Genomic DNA, 22,124 nt, shown 5'->3' with positions numbered 1-22,124 from the left:
TTTACTCGCAGCAAGTCTGATCCTTGTATTTATTACAAGAATCTTCCTAATGGCGAATTTGTCATTCTGCTCCTTTATGTGGATGATATGCTCGTAGCTGGCACAAGCATGAGGATTGTGAGTGAACTTAAAACTCACTAAGCAAAGGAATTTGCCATGAAAGATTTAGGGGCAGCAAAGAAGATCTTAGGAATGACTATTTTTCAGGATAGAAAAAAGAGAGAACTCAAACTATCTCAGCAAGACTACATTAAAAAAGTCTTGGATAGATTTGGTATGGTGGATGCTAAATCTGTTTGTGTACCTTTAGCCTCTCGTTTTCAGTTGTCTTCTCATTTGTGTCCTAAAACACAAGAAGATAAGGAGGTTATGAATAAAATTCCATACAAATCTACAGTTGGAAGCCTCATGTATGCTATGGTGTCTACTCAACCGGACATTACTCATGTCATCGGATTGGTGAGTAGATTTATGGCTAATCTAGGCAAATCACATTGGGAGGCAGTTAAGTATATCTTGAGGTATCTCAAAGGTACTTTTGATTTTTGTTTATGGTTTGGAAAGGAAAAGGCAGTTTTGCAAGGGTTTACTGATTCAGATTTTACCGGTGACTTAGACAAAAGAAAGTCGACTTCTGGTTATGCTTTCACATTTGCTGGGGCAGCGATTTGTTGGGCTTCAAAATTGCAACATACAGTTGCTCAATCAACCGTGGAAGCAGAATACATAGCTCTTTCTGAGGGAGCAAAAGAAATGGTATGGCTTCAACTCTTGTTCAGCGAGTTGGGTTTGAAGCAATCAGATTTTGCTTTATTTTGTGATAATAGCAGTGCAATTTTTATGACTAAACATCAAATATCTCAGCCAAGGTCAAAACATGTTGATGTTTGTAGTCATTATGTTCGCCATATGGTTGAAGAAGGCAAGTTTCATGTAGACAAGATTCATACCGATCTGAGTCCAGCTGATGTACTCACTAAAGTAGTTAAGTGGGAGAAGTTCGATTTCTGCCGAGCATCTCTCGGCCTTTCCAATAACTGATAGCAGAACTAAGTGAGGGAATTTACTTGTTGCAGCAGTTCGTTGGCCTTTAGTGGGAGATTGTTGGAAGTTGAAGTCCAATGGACTCCTTCCCTATTTGCCGCCAAAACTCTTGGCTATTCATATTCTTCCTGGAAGCTCTTTAAGAGCTGATTGTAATTCATTTTCTAAAGTTGATTGCCAGAGCTGATTGCAGCTGTCTAGATGTAAACCAGATTGGTGAATAATAAAGTGATTCCCCTGCTTCAAGTGTGGATGTAGGCAATTGTCGAACCATGATAAATCTGTGTGTTATTGTTGTTTGTGTTGTTTATATTTAATTGTGTTTAGCTGTTGTTTTCAATTTGATTTCTTCATCCTAACACAATGTGGAGGAAAAAAAAAGTCATAATCATAACGTGTCTTGATATCCTCCTTTATAACTTTGCAAAGAGATTATTATAACAAATGAACAATCTTACCTTCTACTTGTTACTCCTTGAAAAAATAAAGTAATTTGAAACTTTTTCAACTATCACTCTCATCTAAACATATTTATGGATTTCCTAATACACAGTTAAATTTGTTGGAATATATGCTCCGACATAATTGTTATTAGTTTGAATAGTTGTCAATAGAAAATTGTAGCTTGTCACAAAGTTCTAATTCAATGTTGACAATCTACAATTAGCTATCATTTATGTTTGTTAATTAAGAAGTGTGAACAAATTTGAATGCATCATCAATGCAAACTAAAAGGCATACAATAAAAAATACACAACAAAATATTTATAGTGGTTGACCGTAAATACTGCATCCACATTGTACCAGAATCTTCACTTATTAATATCTCTATTTTGGAATACATGCAGCAAGCTTCACCTCTCCAAATTACTTCATACATTACATTATCCATACAGCTACCAATGAGCTTTCGAATGAGAAACAAAGAGTCGCATATTTCGAAGGAAAAGAATAAACCATTAGGCTTCATATAACCAAAATTGTTAGCATAATTATAAGATCCTGTAAAGTTATTTGTATGTATATATTTGTATTCTTTGCTGATAAATAACAAGTAATGAGTTTTTTTTTGTTTGTTTTTTTTATCAAAATTCTATGAGCTAAATTCTATCTTTTATTGTTAAAGTCACAAATATACATCTTATATGAAGCTCTTGTGTTTCTCTATGAAAGAAGCATTGTTAGCCTCTCTTACTAATTAGAATCCCTCAATGGTATAGCCATATTTCTCATGGATTTTAAGTGTCAGTGCTATGGAAATAGAAGCTACATCTATAAATTGCAAAGTTATAAATGATGTTTGTTGGTGTTGGAAATAAGATATCCTAAGTTTAAAAAGAATTGTTACAATGAAGCTAGTGAAGGTGAAGAAGCTCTAATCAACTAAACCTATGAAGAAGACTCTAGTCAAGTCAAATTTTGTTGGCATGGCTATAGTACTTGTTAAAGAACCATTGAATATTTATTGTGGATATTGATAGTGATAATGATTTCATTGAAGATGAGGCACTTTTTCTATTTTGAAGATTCAAAGGCTTTGAAGACAGGGAAGGATATAGTAAACGATCTAGTTAGATCTCAATAGTCTAAGGTGTTTGTGGATTGGAGAAATTATACTGCATTGGGGTTATGAGATAAACACATGAGGAATGATGTCTAGTAGTTTAAAGTAGGGTCCAAAATCTTGAAGTTCAACATTATGCTCTTATGTGTGTGATGAGGAACTTCATGTGCATATGGTGCCCAATAATGTTTGGAGCTTGGATTATAGTTAGGTGACTATACCTGTAGCAGCTTGAAGAAGTCTTACTGATTCCAAAATTGTTTTCAAAAAACATCTCTTGTGCAATGTATTTTCTATTGTTTTATTTTATGTTGTTAGTCAATATGCACTCATGTTGTCAAATGGGACCCTCAACCCTTCTCGACACCTTAACTTTTTGGATGGTGCTCCTACTAATAATTCGAGGTTTTGGTGTAGTGGCAGCTGGTCTGTGTTAACAAAAATGGCGACTCACCGAGGACAGCTTACTCATCTAATGGTCAACTGTGTCCAATACAGACCTCTCGACTCGAGTGACTTAATTATTGTCGCTGATAGCCGATCTGTATTAACAACTCCAACATAACAACTGTTACTAATTTTGAATAGATGTCAAAAAAAAAAAAAAAAAAAAAAAATTATTAACTAACAACTTTATAAACACAATTATAATGATGTTGTTGAAGTCAATTATATCTATATATTTGTTTTCTCTATTGATGAATAATGAGTGTTTCATTTGCTGTTCCAAATTCTATTAAAATTTTCTTGAACCAGTCACTGTATGTTGGTTTTAATTCTAAATTTTGATGTCGATTCAGCCATGGACACTGGCAGACCTTTGGTGTGGTGTGGGCTCTAATACACTTGTACACTCATCTTTCTATTCAGTTTGATATATTCTGCAATACTATCAAACACCTATCCTTAAACGTGAAATCTGTTATCTATTCTTAGTTTTCCAATTACATACATTTCTTCAGATTCTTTTCAAACAATGCATGTGAAAGTGTGAGCTGCATAACCTCGATCTTATCATGAGGAGATCATCTCATAATCAGTGTCATCAGCATGTCATAGAAAAGAGATTCCCAGAGGAATGAGATGGATGCCCACTGAATTGACGAGTACGTTAAAAGAATATAAAACATGAGTATGGAAATTAAATGACATTCAAAAGAAAAAGCAAGGCGTGTAATCTAAGAGAAAGCATATTCATCATGATTATGAATCTCGTGCTCTTCAAAAGCTGAATGAAAAGAGTATGTGGTCTGGAATTTACTTCAGAAAGTGGCTTTCTACAGCGTTTTGATTCGAATGGGCAGGTAGAAGGGAGGTAAGCCCACTTAATAACAGTTTAAAACTTTCTCTTTTAAGATTTTGTTTTCCAATGTCATTTGTCCTCTCATTCATCCCTCCACCTTTCCATGGCCTTTCTTAACGCTTAATCGGCTCAATGGTTTGACGTTATTTATTTTCTCCTCTACCTTTTTTTAATATTATTTTAGATACATACAATTTATAAACAGCAAGAGTATAAATTGTTAAAGTTTATAATTTACTTAAATTTTCATGAATATATATATATAAATTAAAATTGATAATACATGTATCCAAAAAAAAAATGGTAGAGGGACACAAGGTCGTCCCTCAGAGTTGAAATGGGTAAAGCCTGGAGAGCTAAATCAAAATTCTATGGGTAGCCCAGTAACCATATAAACATATAAACAAAAAACGAGCAGCACCCTAGAAGTAGAATTGCATAAAAAACTAATGGCTTAGGTGGTGAGAGCAATCCAAGACGGCGGCAAGGGAGGATCATAGTCATCCGGATTACCCCATACATCAGCAGGGTCCAAAGTGACATCGGGAAGTGAGCACCCCTCATTAACAACAGCTTCTCCATCTCCTTTATCTCCAGAATCATGAGCAGGTGAAATAGCCAAGGCCAAACGGGGGGAACCGTTGGAAGAATCAGGCTAGCCACCACCACTACCAGAGCTTGGCCATCCATGTTATAAATAGTTGTCTTAGTTGACATTGATATCAAACCTAGCGATCCAGATTGGTCTAGATGTGATTGCAGAATAGTGGAAGATAGGTATGTATGATATGTTGCAGAATAGGGGAAGATAGGTATGTATGTTGCAGATGGAAGATCCGAGATGTTGCTGATGTATTGCAGTCATTTCTATTGCTCTGGAAATATATATTGTCAGTATGAGGATACATTTGTCATGATGAGAGAGATTCAGTGTTTGTTGTGGCAATCAGTTTTTGTGCTCTAGTCACTCATGTAATGACTTATTTCAAAAGTGTAGTCCTCCATTTTTTGTGTCTTGATGTAGATATGGTAGTGGAGTTATCAACATGAGTGTTTTCATCACTTGAGATTGTTGTATTCATAGTCTTGGTGCTCTGTATTCCAATAATGTATTTGGTTATGCAATGTTGAGCAAATCTTCGTACTCTGATTTCGTCTGGTTTCTTGATATATGATGATAAGTTGTTAATGATTAGTTGTTCATGCCTTTAACCTCGTAGTGTTGAGTTGGATCATGGTCATTATGCTCTGGTAGCATGTTATTATAGAATCTTAAGGACATGCTCTTTCTGGGTTAGGCTAACCTTGAAAGATTATATTGTTGTTTTTCTCCGATGTTTGTAGCGTGTGATTTAACCATTCAAAATATCATTTGGGAAAATGTTATTAAGGTCGACATGATGAATATTCTTATTGTTACACCCATATATATGTATGATCACATTATGCTTGACTTAAGGAATGCAAGGAGATGTATGAGGTAATATGAGCTAAGTGAAGAGTAAGGTGGTAAGTGATAAAGTGAAGAAGTTGATGTTGACTAAGTATTTAAGAGAAGGACAGATCTAGTGTGACAGTGTTTTGGAGCAAGTAGATTATGGAGTGTTTTGCAGAGTGTCTTAACCGGATCTACTAGAAATAGTTGGTGCATTGTCTAAGCTTAATTGGAACTAATCCCATGCATATGTAGATTATTTTTTCTCAATTCTTATATGTATTCTTTGATAGTGCGCCTTTTTGGCAGTGAGACATTGTAATCTAGGCAGTGAGCCCTTCGATAGTGAGCCTCCTTTGTAAGGAATTGAGAAGTTAACAAGAAGTTGAAGAAAGCGAATGAGACTATTATGAACCTAAAGTTGTAGATTGAAGAGAGTAGGAAAGTAGAAGAAAGCTTGAGGGATACAATCAATCTAAAGACTGAGGAAAATTGGAAACTAGAACAAGAATTATTGTTCAGCTAAAGTCAGAAGCAAAAGCTAGCAAAAGAAGTGCATTGTTGGACAAACTATTATCCATGCAAAAATTTCACAAGGATAAGGAATGATTAGGTTTTTCTGATTCAAATGCTCGAATGACAAAAGTAAAGGGAAGGAAAATATGGAAGATCTGAGGAAACCTAGAGATTCAAACAATGTCCAGAATCTCGAACTTGTTGTAAATAGACCTCTAATTTGGTAACAATAAAATATATATCATGGAGTTCACCCTACAACGTGATGATAATGTCACAAGCCCTAGAATGGGGAAGCTGTATGTTCGACTCACTTTTCTTACAGGCTGTTAAGGTGATGGTCCACTTCCTGTGATACCAAATGGTGTTGATGCCAAGTTACTACTCAGTGGATGATTGGCGAATGATAGATAGGCTGGAATTCCCGCTAGGAGCACATGGGCATAGGAGCATAGCTTTGGTTGATACTAAGGATGGCACCACATACAAAACAGAGTTGACATAGCCCTGATCAAAGGCCAGTGGAGTGATAAGGAGTTCATACGAAGAGATAAGGTGAGTAATGGAGTGATAAGGGGTGGTGGAAGGAGGCAGAAGAAGTATGGAGAAATAAGGAGATCGGAGGGATAAAGGAGTGGGGAGAGATAAGGAGTAAGGAATATGGTTAATTCTAGACAAGAGTCAAAACCTAGGAGGTGTTAATACCTCAACAATATAACCACAAGAATGGGGTCCCCTAATGTGACCCAATTACCGATATATATATATGTATCGTAATTTATTTTTTAAATTAGTCGAAAGTCTTTATTATTTAATATTTATTTTTTAAGATTTAATTTTAAAATTGTGTTTCATTTCTTTTGGTCAAAATGGATTTACATGAGCCAAATATGTAAAGAGAGCTAAAGTAAGCTATAATTATTGTTTATAAATTGTAATGATATGAAATTTAGCAGGTGGCTATTTTAAGCTATTATTCATATAAAACTTCTTTTCATGATAATCACAAGACTCTAGTAGAGGGTGTCTAAGTTGTTGACCATCTTCTTTAGAGTAGCCTCAAATCTCATAGCAGTGGTAGTCATTTTGCCTTTCATTTGAGCTACCGATCTATCTTTATTTTCCTTCTTTTTAACTCTCTTCTCAATGTTAGACCCCAAAATCACCACTCTCACTATAGTCTTTCACATTAGTGCTTTTGTAGTTTTAACAATTTTACCCATGTCATTTTAAAGAGAGACAACTCTATCCTTGCAATTGGCACAATCCATATAGTCTTGGGAATTATCTATATTATCCATCCAGATTGGGAGGTCATCAAACTTGGCGAATAGAAATTTTTAATGATTGTTTCATATTATGTATTTTATTTATTCAAACAATAAACATTTATTAATTAATTTATAACACATTGATAAATTGAATGGTAAAAAGAAACATTGCATGATATTCCATGTTTAAGTTTAATAATGAAATATATCTTTAGATTATTCAACCATTTGTGTGCCTATTTTTCTATAATATTATGATCTTAATTTTATGATGTTTAATCAATATTTTATTATTAAGATGTAAATTCATCTCTCTAACTATGTGTTGGTGGTTGGGATTCAAGTTAACATTACTACCTACTTTTTTAAAGGAATGAAGGGATTATTCGGCCTACTTATGATTTTTTAGCATGTTAATATGAATACTTAATTCTTTTTTATGTTACTAAAGTATGGTTATGTGTTTCATTCTCATAAGGTTTTATCTTTGTAAACATGGTTTTGGGAGAGATTTCTTGTTTTACTTTGATGATGAGAGTGGTATTAATTGGTAATAGTACAAAGTTGTGTTACACTTTAGGTCAACTTATCAACACAAGTGAATTTAAGTATTTCTAACTAGAATAAATTTTGGTAAACATATGTTCTACCTAGTTTAAGTATATCTTAGTTAGCTATGGTTCACACCCTTTCCAATTAGAAGTGTCTACTAAATTACTTTTTTATAAGGCTTTGGATCCATTTACCAAAAAAAGAAAAACTATTTTTGTTGAAAGCGAGCTATTAACAATAAAATATAAGGTTGATTATCTTGTGAAATATTAAAATTTATTTTAAATAAAAAAAGATGCGGTAGAGAAAAGAATCTAGTTCAAGATGACATAATTCTTTTTTATTTTGGATAAAAAATTAAGACAAAAAGTGTTGCCAAATGGAAAGATTTAAAAATATATATTTATAAAAAATAGTTAAAAAAACATATCCATGCACAAATTTTCAAGTTATCAACACAAAAAAGAAATGAAGAAAAAAAAAGATAAAATTTACTATATAAAGAGTGGTGCCTCATGTAACTTCAATTTCATCATTTTATGAGCAACTAAATTTTAGTGTTTATTTTATACAAACTATATTCAAATAATACACTAAAAATATATACATTTTATTATTTTACATCATTTCAAAATTCAAAACATATATGTCACTTTCTTTTGATTCAATTCAAAAAATTGAATCAACATAGACTATTTGTGTTTTTAGATTTAAAAAATCTAACTGTTTCTTGAAATTTGTTGTTTTTATTTTCATATTTGTCATAATATTATTTATACATAAATGTTCCTTGACATTTGTTGTTTTTCTTTTATATTTGTCACAGTATTTAGTTATTTTTTTTCTATATTTTTTTAATAGTTTTATTTTAGAAAAAATAAAAAATATTTATGAGTGTAGTTATGTTGAGGTTGAAGAAAAATATTTTCTTAAATCAGAGTTTCAATTAAGAAAATAAATTTTAAAGTTTACTTGTCCACAATTATAAGATTTCCATTTTCTTTTTGTAATTTTAACTTAAAATATTATATAAAATCAATATTATTTTTAAAAGAAATAGATTTAACTAACTTATATTAAATGTAAAAATTTTAATTTTTTTAATTTTTAAGAAAAATAACTTAACCCTTTTTTTCATTATTCATATCAAAATTGTATCAAAATTGTATCTGTAATAAGAAGAAAGTATGGAAAGTAACACCTACCAACTTAAAAGATCCAATTTCTATATGAGGAGAAGTTTCAAACAATGAAGGTCATTTCTTAGTGTATGAACATAATAATATCATATAACTATTTACAAACATTGTTCAAAACATAATATATATGTTTGTTTCAAAACATAATATATAAATACAAGCTCTTTAAATTATTAGCTAATGTTAATCAAATTAAATATTTTTTTTTGTTCACATCAATAATTGTTGTCTTTGATATTACTAGAAGTATGGTAATGTGTTTCATTCTGATAAGGATTTAGAATTTGTAAACATGAGTTTGAGAGAGTTTCTTTACATGTCACTTTCATGATGAGAGTGATATTAATTTTATTTAAATGTTTCTTGATATTTTATTGTTTTTATTTTCATATTTGTCATAATATTTAATATTTATAAATGTTTTTTGATATTTGTTATTTTTTCTTTCATATTTGTCAAGTATTTAGTTTATTTTTCTGGATTTTCTATAATTGTTTTATAATATTAAAACTAGGACAGGCATGAACCTTACATATCCACGACTAAGGTGACAAAACTAGGGACTCATAAGGAATGAGAACCCATAAACAAAAACTTGTTGCTAACCAGACCAAGTAGAAACCAAGAAGCTAACAAACCCAAAGACTAAAATTGATAACCTGACACAACAAAACAGCAAAAGAAACACTCTCCCACCGAAAACACGAACCAATGGCTACCAGGTGGGAGAGAACTCCAACTTCTATTCACAAATATTTATTTAGCCTAATCCAGCATAGAGAGTTTTTTAAAGGAATCTTTCCCTGAGGAAAAAGTCAGGGAGTCTAGCATGGCTTTCACCTTTGAAACAAATACTTCTAGTGTCATTGTAGATGGGGATTCTAGATTTCTTATTTTCTTGGTCCACCTCCTTGCTATCTCATCCTGAATGTCATGGAGAGGAGCGAAGTTCTTCTCTGTGATTTACCTCTGTTGGTCAAACATATTGTCCATAGTCTACCTCATTTCTTCCTGATTTTCTTGGAGAACCTCCACCATCTTGACCAAATCAATCACGTTATTTGTTTGACCAATTTTCTCTATGAGCTCTTTAACTAAATTGTCCACCACATCCCATTTCTCGATCATCCTAGCAAACTTTCCAACCTCCATCCAAGCCCTCTGCTCCTACTCATCATTCACTCAACTTAAGGCTTTGACCTCCGCTTCAAGAATAGCTTTGAGCTTGTTAATCTTCTTCTTTTCCACCTCAAATTGGCCCTGAAACTAGTAGAGAACCGGTTCATGTTTACTAAACCCCTCATACAATTCATTTTCCTTAACTGCAAAGAGGGGAAATTCCTCCTTAAACAAAGCAATATGGGGGAACAAATTAGAAAATTCATAGGGGGAATTGGGGGACAAGGATTAGCCTCTTTACTCTCAAAATTATTTGGGGCCCGATTAGACCTAGTGGACCAAGAAGAGTCTGCATCCTTTGAATCCTCTTCAACAATGACCATTTTTTGAGCTAGGGTTTCACCAATAGAGAGGCCCAAAGGGGTATTGGATTTATCATTTCATGAGGGATTAACCCTAGTAGGCACCTAATGAGGTTCAATAGAAGCAACAGTTGCAAATTGATTGACCGAAAGCTCAATGCAGAGACCCAAATCCAAACCAGAGTCAAGGGGGTTAACATTAGGGACAATGGAAGGGGTTAAACTCAAATGGAACTTATAGAGATGCAAAATGAGCCCTTGATGTAGGGGAAGGGAGCCCTTAGACTTAGCAAACTTGATAAACTGAGAGATAGAAGTGAAAATCCAAACTTGGGAAAATTCATCCTTACCCCATGGTGAAGGTGATTGAGCATCGGGAACAATTGAGAGTGAAACCTTTTGAAGTGTCTGTTAAGAGAGAAGAATTTCATCAAGAGGACGGCCGCATTCTTCCAAACACCAAGAAAATCATCAGTGAAGCTGGTGAAGGTAAAGAAGCCCCAATCTACTAAACCTAAGAAAAAGACTCCAACCAAGTCAAATTTTGTTGGCATGGCTATAGTATTTGTTAAAGAGCCACTAGATATTCATCACAGAGATTGATAGTGATAATGGTTTCATTGAGAATGAAATACTTTTCCTATTTTGAAGATTCCAAGACTTTGAAGATAGGGAAGGATATAGTAAATGATAGTTAGATCTCAATAGTCTAAGGTGTTTATGGATTGGAGAAACTATACTTCATTGGGGTTATGAGATAAACATGTGACGATTGATGTCAAACAGTTCAACGCAACGTCCAAATTCTTGAAGTTCAACATTATACTCTTACGAGTGGGATGAGGCACTTCATGTAGAAATGGTGTCCAATAATGTTGGGAACTTGGATTATAGCTAGGTATAGCAACTTGAAGAAGTCTTATTAATCCCAAAATTGTTTTCAAAAACATCTTTTGCACAATATATTTTCTTTTATTTTGTTTTAGGTTGTTAGTCAATTTAATATTATAGTGATTAGAGAGGGTGTTCGCATATGTACTCCAACATAACAACTGTTAGTAATTTAAATAGATGTCAATAAAGAACGTATTAACTAATATACACAATTATAAAGATCTTGTTGATGTCAGTTATATCTTATATTTGTTTTCTGTATTGATGAATAATGAGTGTTTCGTTTGCTGTTTCAAATTCTATTTAAATTTTCTTGAACCAGTCGCTGTATGTTGGTTTTGATTCTGAAATTTGACGTCAATTCAGCCATGAACACTTACAGACCTTTGGTGTTGTGTAGGGTCTAGTACACTTGTACTCTCATCTTTCTAATCAGTCTGATACAGTCTGCAATACTGTCAAATACCTATCCTTAAACGTGAAACCTGATATCTATTCTTATTTTTCCAATTACATACATTTATTCAGATTCCTTTCAAACAATATACATGTGAAAGTGTGATCTACATAACCTCGATCTTATCATGAGGAGATCATCTCATAATCAGTGTCATCAGCGTGGCATAGATATGTAGAAATATAAAAAATGCAGATCAAAGAAAAAGTAGATTCCCAGAGGAATGAGATGGATGCCCACTGAATTGACGAGTACGTGAAAAGAATATAAAAGATGAGTATGGAGATTAAATGACATTCAAAAGAAAAAGCAAGGCGTCTAATCTTAGAGAAAGCATATTCATCATGATTGTGGATCACGTGGTCTTCAAAAGCTGAATGAAAAGAGTATGTGGTCTGGAATTTGCCATGCAAATTTAGTCGATAAAGTGGCTTTACACAGCGTCTTGATTCGAATGAGCGGGTAGAAGGGAGGCACGCCCACTTAATAACAGTTTAAAACTTTCTTTTTTAAGACTTTGTTTTCCAATATCATCTGGCCCTGGCCTTTCTTGACGTTTAATGGGCTCAATGGTTTAACGTTATTTATTTTCTCCTCTACTTTTTAAACATTATTTTAGATACATAAAATTGATAATGACAGCAAGAGTATAAATGATTAGAGTTTATAATTTATTTATTTTTATGAATATATTCACCTGTATCTATTAATTAAAATTTATAGTACATATATCCACAAACAAAAGGGTAAAGGAACGCAAGGTCACCCCTCAGAGTTCAAATGGGTAAAGCCCAAAGAGCTAAATCAGAAGTCTATGGGCAGCCCAGTACCCATATAAACATATAAACAATAAACGGGCAGTGCCCAAGAAGTAGGAAAGCATAAAAGACTAATTGCTTAAGAAGTGAGAGCAATCCCAGACGATGACAAAGGAGGATCTCAATCATCTGGCTTGCCCATACATCAATAGGGTCCAGAGTGACATCAAGAAGTGACTACCCCTGATTCACAGCAGCTTCTCCGTCTCTTTTATCTCCAGAATCATGAGAAGGAGAAATAGCCAAGGTCAAACAAGGGAAACCTTTTGGAAGAATCAGGCCAGCCACCACCACTAGTAGGGGTCAGCCATCCACTCCCACCATTATTGTCCAGCTTCGCCCCCTCTTGAGCCCCACCCCATGTAGGGGAGAAGCAGAGTGTCATCAAGTAGCACCACCAGAGTAGCGACGAGGAGCCTGGGACTAAGGGATCTGAGAATGCCTGGAGGAAGAGCTACGACCCCACTATCGGCCACAAGGTGGAGAGTGACCACGAGAAGTAGAGCCATCTACAGTGACCTTGGAAATAATACAGGGGGCATTACCTCAATGAGAAAGTAACTCTTAGAGGTGAGAAACTTCCAATGCCGCCTAGTTTGCTTAAACTTGAATCTGAAGAAGCACATTATTGAAAATGCATGCTTTAGTAAAAAGGACACCTAAGTGGAAATGGAACTGTGAGAAAATAAAATAGAGTTTCTATCTTTCCACAAACAAAATAAAATTTCCACCCTGAAACCAAGCCAGATTTGGGTATATTTGAAAGGAAAACATGGCCAAACCCCCAGAAGAGCAATATGACAGGAGAAAGGCTCAAGCCAAAGGGGGAGAAAAAAGTCATGAATTTACTTCTACAAATTTTGAGCATGGTGACAAAACTAGAAAATATGATTAAATGACTTTGGCTGACCACAAAAAGGACGTCGGGGATCCTTGACACAAATATGCTGGACGTGAGAGCCCAAAGGAAAGCCCTAGAAAAGAATACACTACACAAAGTAGGCAGGTTTAGGCTCAACAATGGCAGCACATATGTTACAAAATAATTGATGCCAAATAAAAAGAGGTAATTGCAGATACCACCAAATGCTCAATGCATCCACCATAGGAAGATGTGGAGAAAGCCAGGGATAACCCAACAACAGCTTGTAATTACAAAAGGCGGTATTAGGGTGTTAGGTCCTGGAGACAACTGAGAGGGGGGGGTGAATCGGTTGTCAAATAAATTCAAACCAAAAACAACTTAACCAACCTTAATTCTTAATGTCGGTAAACCAAACTTTATGTTGGTAGATAGTTTATCAGTTAATTGCAATACCAATAAAGATTAATGCATGAAACAGAAAGACAATAACATCCACAACACATAACACCAATATTTGTACGTGGAAACCCTATAAGGGGAGAAACCACAGTGGTAAACCTTACCCACAATTAGATGATACTACTGCAAATAGTATGTGTATACAAATGGGGTCTGCACATGCAGAAAGGCCAAGCGCCTAAAGCTCACTGCTCAAACACAAATAGGAGTCACACTGACTACAATTGGATGGTTAAATCTAATAATGATGTACTACTCAAAATAGCATCTCCATATGTTAGATTCAGTACCGATTCAGTTCTGATATGCCTTCACAAAAACCTTACTTCACCTTCAAATGATGTCTGCATGTATAGCTTAGTTTATTCTCGCATATACCTTCTTACAATTCCTTTTCCCAGTCACATATCGATCTTACAAATAAGATCTTACATATATACCATAATCTAAGACCAATTTTAGTAGGTCGACTCTAGAAGATATTACAATAAAATCAATTACAAGTAAATCAATAACCGATGCAATATCCGATTCAACATGTTGGTTTAATGCATTTACAATAACAACAAAATCATCTCCAAAGAGTGTTGTGCTGATCTGGATTAGATCAGCCTGTCGGTTCTTATTCTGGACCTATTTGCCGGTGATAGCAAATATGCAAACACGAATATGCCAATGAACAAATCTCCAAGACAAAGTGTTCAAACGATGTCTTCGACTTAACCAAGTGTTTTCCATGTCATTCCAAGTGCCGGTGAACAATATATCCTGCCAGTGAACTAGATACCAGTGACTGTGCATAAGTCACTTGCCGGTGAACATTGACAATCCTCCAAAGTGCCAGAGTTGATAAGAGTTAATAGGTGTTGACATCAATGACAAAACCATATCAACATATCCAAAATACCAACAATCTCCCCCTTTGGCATTGATGGCAACACAAGATGGAAAAAACCATCAAAGTGCCAAAACAGAAATGCCAAATACCAAAAACAACAGTCTCCCAAAAAGAGATCATAACCAGAAATCAAAATTCAAATACAGAGAGTAATCAGTCTCTCCCAAAGTAACAATCACTCCCAACATGTGTTATCCTTGTGTTTTTCCATATCAATCTCTCCTCCTTTGACATCAAACACCAAAGCCAATACAAAAACTAGGTTGAAATACAAAATACCAACCAATTCAGTATACCAACTACTCCCCCTGAGAAGTAGCTCTCCTTATCAAAGTCGGAGTAAAATATTTCTCTGTTAATTCTGTCGGTTGATGACAAACATCAACTGTCTAAGTCTCTACCGGTAGGGGTATGACCCCAAGCTATCTCTGAGATATTCAAAGGTCTCCTTAGGCAAAGGTTTAGTGAAAATATCTGCAATCTGCTCTTTAGTGTTCACATAAACCAGTTTTACTTCTTTTGCTTCAATATTCTCTTTCAGAAAAATCAGTTTGATAGAAACATGTTTAGTTTTAGAATGTAGTACCGGATTCTTAGATATATCAATTGTTGTTGTGTTATCACAATAGATGGTTATAGGTTCCTTGCATTTTACCTTTATGTCCTCCAATATTTGCTTAAGCCATAATACCTGTGTACAATTAGTTGCTGCTGCAACATATTTTGATTCTATTTTTGATAAAGATGTGCAACTTTGTTTCTTACTCAACCAAGAAATTAATCTGCTTCTAAGAAAAAATGCTCCGCCGGTGGTGTTTTTTCTGTCATCCACATCTCCTGCCCCATTTGCATCTGTGTATGCACATAATTCAAAGTTTTCATCTCTAGGCTACCATAAGCCAAGATTTGTAGTGCCTTGTAAGTACCGGAAAATCCTTTTTATTGTTGATTCATGATTTTCTCTAGGATTACTTTGAAATTTTGAAACAATACATATTGCATTCATAATATCAGGTCTTGTTTGTGTTAAATATAGTAGGCCTCCTATCATAGATTTGTACCTAGTCGGATTAACATGTTTAGATTCATCCCTTAGTGATAATTTGTCATTTGTAGTCATAGGTGTGCTTACCGGTTTAGAGTTCTCCACCCCAAATTTCTTTAGTAACTCCTTCAAGTACTTGGATTGACTCAAGAATATACCTTTATCAATCTGTGAAATCTGCAATCCTAAAAAGAATTTTATCTCTCCAATCATAGACATTTCAAATTTTTGTTGCATTTCAATAGAAAAGTCTTTACATAGTCCATCTTCTCCTTCAAAGATTATATCATCAACAAAAACTTCTATAACCAAGATGTCATCATTAGTCACTTTATAGTATAAGTTGTTGTCAGCATTACCTTTAGAAAAACCAATCTTCAAAAGATATTTATCCAATCTAGCATACCAAGCTCTTGGAGCTTGCTTCAACCCATACAAAACTTTTCTTAACCTGGAAACCATATCTTTGTTATTTGTCAAAGAAAATCCATCAGGTTGCTGAATGTAAACTTCTTCTTCAAGATCTCCATTCAAAAATGCACATTTAATATCCATTTGATATACTTTGTAGTTCTTGTGTGCTGCAAAAGCCAAGAATAATCTAACTGCCTCAATTCTAGCTACCGGTGCAAAGGTCTCATTATAATCAACTCCTTCTTTATGAGAATATCCCTTACACACTAGTCTTGCTTTATTTCTGATTACGTTACCATCTTCATTGAGTTTTCTTCTGAATACCCATTTTGTTCCAATCACATTTTTGTCTTTAGGTTGGGGAACTAATTTCCATGTGTTATTCTTTTCAATTTGTTCTAGTTCTTCTTCCATAGCTTTAATCCAGTGTTTATCTTCACATGCCTCATTAATTGATGATGGTTCAATTTGAGAAATAAGACATACCTCTTCATTTGTCAGTCTTCCTCTTGTCATAACTCCTTGATACTTGTTCCCAATTATCTGATTTTTAGAGTGGTTCAATCTTACATACCGGGGTGTCTTTGTTTGTTGTTGTTCCTCAGTTACAGTGAAATTTTCAGATGATGTCGGTGTAACTGGATCTTCATTCTGTACTAGTGGATTCAATGTAGGTTCATTTTTCAGTATCTTTGTTGCCGGTTCAAAGTCTATATACCTTGAAGTTCCTCTAAACTGTTCATCAATCTTCACATTTGTACTCTCAACAATTTTCTGCAAACTCTTGTTAAAACATCTATATGCTTTGCTCTTAGATGAATAACCAAGAAATATTCCTTCATCACTTCTAGGATCAAATTTCCCAATATACTCATCTCTCCTAATATACCATTTACTTCCAAATATTCTGAAATATTTAAGAGTATGAGTAATACCAAACCATATTTCATGAGGGGTCTTACCGGTTTCACCTTTGAGGTGAACTTTGTTGAATGTATAGACCGATGTGCTTACTGCCTCTCTCCAATATACATGTGGTAGATTTGCTTATGATAATATACTTCTAGCTACATCCAAGATAGTTTTGTTTTTCCTTTCTATAAATCCATTCTGTTGTGGTGTCTGGGTTGCTAATAACTGTCTTCTAATTCCATTCACCTCACCAAATGTATTAAATTTCTTAGATGTGAATTCACCTCCTTGATCTAATCTCAGACATTTAATTTTCTTGCCGGTTTCATTTTCTACCATCACCTTGAATAGTTTGAACTTCCCAAGTGCTTCTGATTTTTCTCTGAGAAAAGTAACCCAACACATTCTAGAATAGTCATCAATGATTAGCATGAAATATCTATCACCTTGTAAGCTTTTAGTTCTAGCTGGACCACATAAATCGGTATGAATTAAGTCAAGAGCATAATTGGATTTTTTCAGGAATACTTTTGAAAGATGCTCTAACTTGTTTTCCAAATTGGCATTCCTTACATACCGGATTGTGAGGTTTAACAATCTTAGGTAAATCTCTAACTACCTTAGTTGTACTGATTTTCACAATGCAATCAAAATTTACATGACAGAGTCTTTTATGCCATAGCCAACTTTCATCAACATGTGCAATCAAGCATGTCTTTTCACGGTTATTCAAATGAAAGATATTACCTCTAGTTTGATTACCGGTTGCAATTTCCAAACGAGTTCTATTCATAATTTTGCATTTTCCATTCTTGAATTGTAACTGAAATCCTTTTTCAACTAATTGACCAACACTCAAAAAATTATGCTTTAAGCCTTCAACATAGTAAACATTGTCAGTATTATGCTTACCATCAAGAGATATAGTACCTTTCCTTTGATCAAACAAGCTTTATCATCTCCAAATCTTACTAGACGTCCATTATATTCCTAAAAGTTCAAGAATTTACCTTTTTCACTAGTCATATGATGTGAACATCCTGAATCAATGATCCATTCATCCTTAACTTCAACTTTAGCTACCAGGGCCTGCTCTATCGATTGATCTTCTGTTATAGCAACAAAAACCCATCCATTGTCTGTCAGATCCTCATCAGAATCATCAGTGACTCCTTCATCAACAAGATAACAAGATTTATCTTTATTCTTCTTAAATTTGTATCTCTGATATTCAGGGTTAGGCTTGTATGTTCTTCTAGCTTCTTCTCTTAATCTAGCATGTCTATCAGGACATCTTGAAGCCATATGACCAATCTTATTACAGTTAAAACATTTAAAGGGTGCTTTACCTTCATACTTACTTCCAACTGGACCTTTAGGCATTTTTCTTGCAAATAGTGCTTCAAGTTCTTCATTTTCTTTCCTACTTTCATTTTGTATGTCGATGGCAATCCTCTTAAAATTTTTGAAACGATTTCATCTTCACTTAAGGTTCCTCCACAACATTTAATACCAAAAAAAATTTCATTAACTCTTTCCATAAAAGTAGAAATCCTTTCATCTTCTTCCATTTTCAGATTTTCATACCTGACCCGGAAGCTTTCAAGTTTTGCAATTTTGACTATGGAATCTCCTTCATTCAATGTTTCCAAATGGTCCCAAATAGCTTTAGCAATAGATCTATCTGATAATCCCATGATTTTCTGATTTGATAATGCGCTCAAAAGTGCTTCCCTTGCTTTGCAATCATTTTCCTCATCTTTTCCTAAGGTAGGTGGATTAGGTTGACTTTGAGTAGGAGCAATATAGCCATTCTTTGTAACATCCTAGATGTCCTTTCCAATGCAATTTAGATGTGTCTCCATCCTGATCTTCCATATGCCATAGTTGGTTCCATCAAGTTTAGGATTGTCCTTCCTGAAATAGTTAGTAGACATTGGATCTCTTCAAGCTGTTAAACTTCTGCAAAAAGAGGAATACGCTCTGATACCAATTGTTAGGTCCCGAAGATAACTAAGAGGGGGGGGTGAATCAGTTGTCAAATAAATTCAAACCAAAAACAACTTAACCAACCTTAATGCTTAATGTCGGTAAACCAAACTTTATGTCGGTAGACAGTTTATCAATTAATTACAGTATCGGTAAAGATTAATGCATGAAACAGAAAGACAATAACATCCACAACACATAACACCAATATTTGTACATGGAAACCCTGTAAGGGGAAAAACCATGGTGGGAAACCTTACCCACAATCAAATGATACTACTGCAGATAGTATGTGTATACAAATGGGGTCTACACATGCAGAAAGGCCAAGTGCCTAGAGCTCACTGCTCAAACACAAATAGGAGTCAAACTGACTACAATTGGATGGTTAAATCCAATAATGATGTGCTACTCAAAATAGCATCTCCATATGCTGGATTCAGTACCGGTTCAGTTCTGATATGCCTTCACAAAAACCTTGCTTCACCTTCGAATGATGTCTGCATGTATAGCTCTTCTTATTCTCGCATATACCTTCTTACAATTCCTTTTTCCCAGTCGCATATCGATCTTACAAATAAGATCTTACATATATACCATAACCTAAGACCAATTTTAGTAGGTTGGCTCTAGAAGATATTACAATAAAATCAATTACAAGTAAATCAATAACCGATGCAATATCCGATTCAACATGTTAGCTTAATGCATTTACGATAACAAGAAAATCATCTCCAAAGTGTGGCTTGCTGATTTGGAATAGATAAGCCTGTCGGTGCTTATTCTGGACCTATTTGCTGGTAACAACAAATATGCAAACACGAATATGCCAATGAACAAATCTCCAAGACAAAGTGTCCAAAACGATGTCTTCAACTTAACCAAGTATTTTCCATGTCATTCCAAGTGTCGGTGAACAATATATCCTATCGGTGAACTAGAGACCGGTGACTGTGCATAAGTCACTTGCTTGCTGGTGAACATTGCCAATTCTCCAAAGTGCCAGAGTTGATAAGAGTTAATAGGTGTTGACATCAATGACAAAACCATATCAACATATCCAAAATACCAACATAGGGTACCACCACCAATCTTTCCACTATGTCTTGACAAAGTGGATGCCAATTTTGTGTACCATATTCAAAGGCAAAGTAGATAAAACTATGTTGAAAGTCTCACAATATGGCCAAGAAAGCTGAAATTGAGCTTTCATGTCTTCCCAAGACCGCAAACTTATAATGGATCTATAGAACAAGTCTTGAGGAGTGGAGATGTCGCGTTTATAAAAATGCATAGCACAAATCCATGGCATTGGATAGAAGGGAGGCATGCCCACTTAGTAATAGTTTAAAACTTTCCTTTTTAAGATTTTATTTTCCAATATCATTTGGCCCTTCATTCATGCCTCCACTTTTCCCTGGACTTTCTCAATGTTTAATGGACTCAATGGTTTAATGTTATTTTTTTTCTCCTCTACTTTTCCTAATATTAATTTAGATGCATAAAATTTATAATGATAGAAAAGAGTATAAATTGCCAAAGAGTTCATACATATTTTTCAAAAATAAATATAAAATAATTATGAAATTAATTTTGTGTGGCATCATTATAGATATCTTACGTATATCTATCTAAGAATCATATCAATTTTGAGTTTTTTATTTATGTAGGAGAACTTATTTTACTTCAAAACTATTTTATTTATTGCATGTATACATCAAAACATAGATTTTAATTTTATTATGGTTAGATGCATTCTATAGTGACATAAAAGAATCATTTTACAATGGTGCAAGAGCACCTAGGCAGATAGACAATTAGCACCACCAAAAACATTTATCATTTTGTTTCCTTTAATTATGTTTTGCATTTGTTTGGCATCTCTCCATGTTGTCAACTCCAATTTTATATTCAATTAGCTATGATAAGTAAGTTAAATGTCATCTCTACTCTTTGATGGCCAACTGATTAAAGTAAGAGATTTAGTTTAGGGCATGAACATCCATAAAATCATTAAGCATTAAATTTTGTTAGATGTTGTAGTTGCAACTGCCTAGGAGAACTATGTTTGCAAAATGTGAAAGTATAAGACTAGGCTTGAGAACTATTTTGCCTCAAAGAATTGTGGTTAGATGAACTACAACTTATTAAATGGATCATATAAGAACAAATAGGAAGGGCAACACTACAACAACAAATCCTCTACTTTGAGGAAACTAAATCTCAATTTATCAACATGTTGGGAGAAAAAAAAGTCAATGATTTGATTTTCAAGTCCATATTCATTACATCTGCTAGTTTTAATGACTACCTTAACAACTATATCTTCCCACTGAGCTTTGATCAATTCTATTATCATTCTAAGGCAAAGATCTTCAAGGAGGATGCACTCCATACCTATGAGAGAAATGTTTTAATAAAGGTAAAAAAAATAATTCAGCTTTCATAGTTTGGGTAAGTTATGTTACTACTTATTATAGTTGCCATTAGTTTTATATCCAATGTCATTCTATAGAGCCCAGTATACATCGAGTTGTCTACCGAGTAACACTGTATGTCTACCGAGCAGCAATAATGATACACTGAGTTGATATACACTGAGTGAAACATGTTACCAGATTCATTGAACCTAGACACACATGTGGAAACGTGTTACAAGATCGAGGAACATAGAACCATTATCACATTGGAAATTGTACTTAAAGATTGTGTATGATTTTGAGGTCATGTAACCAATGAAATATTTTGTATGGTTATTCATTTGATAAATCATGTTTGTAAGATCAAAGCAATGAACCAGATCATCGACATAAGAGATATATTATATAGCATGGATTGAGATCAAATAGAGATATATAGAGGTGTATGAAGCAAGATATGTGTGATACATAAGAAAGCACTGAGTGTTGTGACTATTACAGAGACACAAAGGTCACTGAGAAGGATTTCAAAGAACAGTCAAAGAACAAAGTAAACAGAAGGGTTTACCAAGTTATTCTATGGGTTAC

This window comes from Cryptomeria japonica, chromosome 11 (genome assembly GCF_030272615.1).
Source record: "Cryptomeria japonica chromosome 11, Sugi_1.0, whole genome shotgun sequence".
NCBI lineage: Eukaryota > Viridiplantae > Streptophyta > Pinopsida > Cupressales > Cupressaceae > Cryptomeria > Cryptomeria japonica.
Note: the sequence above shows the minus strand (reverse complement) of the source record.